We start from the raw sequence: 3574 nt of genomic DNA, 5'->3' as shown, positions 1-3574 counted from the left end.
GGGGGGGGGGGGGGGGGGGGGGGGGGGGGGGGGGGGGGGGGGGTTGTCAGCAGGTATGAGTGTGAATATGAGGGGCCAGGGATTGGAGACATGCGTACTACTACGTGCCAGATATACTGGCTCAGAGAGATACACCCGGGTAACAGGTAAACACCTTGGCTACTGGTTTGTGGAGATATTACGCACAGCTCATTCTGAGCAGGCGTCGGGTACTTCTCCACTCTCCAGTTTATGAGCAGAGACACCCGGTGCTTGGGATAACATGTTTTTGGGCTCGGTGTTCTCCCTGCTAGCTGCTCCTGCTGCGGGGAGAGAGACACCGCTGGCAGCGCACCTTTCCAAAGGAGAGAGGCAAACCGCGGCTGTTTCATAACCAGAGATGTTTCTGTCAGCACCTTCCTCTCTCTCTCTGTCTCTCGGTCTCTCTCCAGCTCTCTGGAAGGTCACCTTGGCAGCGGCAGGCAGGGTAGGAGAGCCAGAAGAGCGGGGTGGGGGGTGTCGGCTCCTCAGCTCACCTGGTGAGGCCAGATCCAATAATAGCGACCTCCTCCACCCAAACACACACTCACGAACCCCAGCTTATACCCCCTTCCCTACTCGCCCCCCACCTGCTAGTGGATATAATAATAATGACAGCTTTTGGCACATAGTAGAATAATCTTGCAGCTCCTTCACACTTTGTTCATGAAGTGTTTCTGCTTCAGAGTAAAGACTTATTTACAATCACCATTCTCTCTTTCCTCCCTTCGTTCACCAGTACTTGAATCGCGTAACCTATTTCTCAATTTCTCCCAGAGCTTTGATGGACTCAAGCTTAAAACAGTAACTCAGCTGTTCAGAGTTGGCGGTTCGAGTCCCAGAAGAAGAACTCTGACTACAGTAATAACTTTAAGACTCCCTGCCAGAAGGTGAGACTGGGGTGACAGTAGAAGGGCGCTATTGTTTGCGTGCAAAAAGAACGTCACCAAAACCCATTAAATATGAAAATCTGAACAATTTTGAGATGAATATATCTCTATTTTCCCTAATACCTATATGTTTTTTAGGAGGTTTAAGAAATGACACTCACTTGACGTTAAAATACCCTTTCGCAGTATATTATTATTATTATTATAAGAATTATTGTTGTTATTATTATTATTACCACCGCCTTTTATAATTGTTATTATTATGAATAGCCTATTGTGCAAAATAATATGCTTTAAATTAAGAATCATGCTTGGAGATGTTCGCCTGTGCGTCAAACCAGTTTGCGTCTTGATGCAGAGCCGACCTCATTAATTAGCTCGTGCATATCTGCATGGGTGAGTTTTAATTCTGCTGTCTCGCGGCTTGACTCAAAGTGCTGCCTTCACTCTCGGCACAGTCGTGCCTTTGAACGGCTGCGGGGAACGGACCGCTTGGCCTCCAAATGTAAACAGTGAGGAAGCAAGTCGAGACAGGACAGAGGGGCTGAATTCCAGCCACAGCAAAATACTGATAAAGTGTTGGCCCGGAGGCTACTTCAACATTCAAATCCAATCTGCTCTAATCTCAAAATGTGTTTGGGGTGGTGGCTGTTTGTTTGTTTGGGGTGGGGATGTGTGTGTAAAAAGTAAAATAGTAAGCTTCATTGTTTACAAAATGGGATGCTCAATTTAGGGTTGAAGTTATTGTAGCAGCAACTTGAAAGTGTAATACAATATAATGGAGAATATAAACCACTAAAGGTAACATTTCTTACTATAATAATAACATCATAACAATTAAACATGTTAAAAGGACGAATAAGAGACATAAATATTTGAAATGTTTTTACCTTAGTCAGAGTTGGCAAAGACCTCTCATAACATGCATATTTGTCATCATTCCAAAAGAGGCACAAGAGGTGCTTTTCATTCACAGTAAGCCCTTATCTTTATTTTGGAGTCATATTTTTATTAACATAACTACATTTGCATTTCAAATTTAACATAAACAAAACTAGAAAGTGAAATTGTTTGTAAAAAATCTCTCTTCCACACTTTTACTGTAGAAATTGATGCAGCCAAGGCTGCGAATGTCCTACCCATCTCGCATATTCATAAGCCTCACATCAGTGATGGGTAAAGACAAATGTCAGCTCCACGCGTTCTCAGCGCTCTCACCCTGTCAGTCGCTTTCCACCCTCCGACTGTGACAATGTGTGTCTTCATCTCTGCTCTTGTTTTGTCTCAAATGTGTGTGTGTGTGTGAGCAGGGGCAACTGTAACAATGTCGGCTTTGACCTTGTCACTGAAGTATAACCTTAGTTCAGATTTAATTTGTGGTGGACAAAGTAATAGGACTGCAATATATTCAATATAAACACACAGCGTTCTCCAGCAGGCTATTTTCTGTCTATCCCTTGTGATTCAACTTTCTTTACACTTTTCTCTAATTAGGTAAAAGTTTGATTACTGTGTCAGTAAGTTCAGACTCTTGTGCTCCAGTTTACAGACATAAGTTGCACTCTGAGCAGAGTTTCTTCTTTCTGTAGTTGTTTAATCCGTTAGCGTAACATCTTTTTTTCCCATTCTCCTTTTGTCTAGTTTTAGTTTTTTATGTAATTGTTTATTTGGTTGTGATTAATCTCTGTCTACCCAGCTCTCTTTTCTACCACACACTTCCATTTAAATCCAGTTTTGCCAGTCCTGTCTGCACGTTGATCTTTGTGGATCAGCTTAACATAGATGTAATGTTTGGTGTCAGATTTGTTTATTTTGCTTTTCATGTAGTCTAATTTTCTCTTTTAAAGGGACTTTTGGTCATAAATCTTCCTTGTGGCCATTAGTGGTACTACAGTGTTAAAGCACTACAATTCCTCTTTCAGATTAACTTTATTTCTTGCCAATTGGGCCAAAGTCATGCTTCCAAAAAATAATTACATACCACAGTTTTTACAAATAACACTGACAGATATTCATTTCTAAAATACACATTACACATCATGCTAGCAATCCATGTTTCTTAAAGCCTCTATAGAATGTATGTATTTATAACATCTTTGAAATTATGCCTTTGAATAAATATGTATAGCTTTAGATAAACCTCACAAACCTGGTGACAGGTGCAGACTATGCGTTGCTTTTAACGTGTCATTTTCAGTGTCTGAGGGTTGGGAAGGGGGAAGTGTCTTTTTATGCTACCGCAAGAAGCAGCCAGTGTTAAAACATATTGAAATCATACATGTAGGGCCTTTAACTTGTAATTTAATATATTTTATTCCATAGCATGACATGGTTTGAATAAGCAAATTCCCTCATACATAACAAACAGAGTATGCAAAGTGTGTTTCTTATTCAGAACATGTAACAAGTAAAAAGGAGTTGTACACCTAGCTGGGTGTAAGTAATGCATTTTAAATGAAGTATTATAAATACAGCACAAAAACTATTGCACACTACGGGGAAGTCATGAACTGAGGTTTACACTGTTATCTTTGTCCAACTTTACCAACATCTTGGATAAATGTTTTTCATATTGATAGTGAATAAATGTCACATCTGTAGAGTTGTATGATAAGCACACTCACTCACTCACTCACAGAGAAATGGCATATTTAAAACTTTTCTTC

Source organism: Micropterus dolomieu, linkage group LG15 (genome assembly GCF_021292245.1).
Source record: "Micropterus dolomieu isolate WLL.071019.BEF.003 ecotype Adirondacks linkage group LG15, ASM2129224v1, whole genome shotgun sequence".
Lineage (NCBI taxonomy): Eukaryota > Metazoa > Chordata > Actinopteri > Centrarchiformes > Centrarchidae > Micropterus > Micropterus dolomieu.
Note: the sequence above shows the minus strand (reverse complement) of the source record.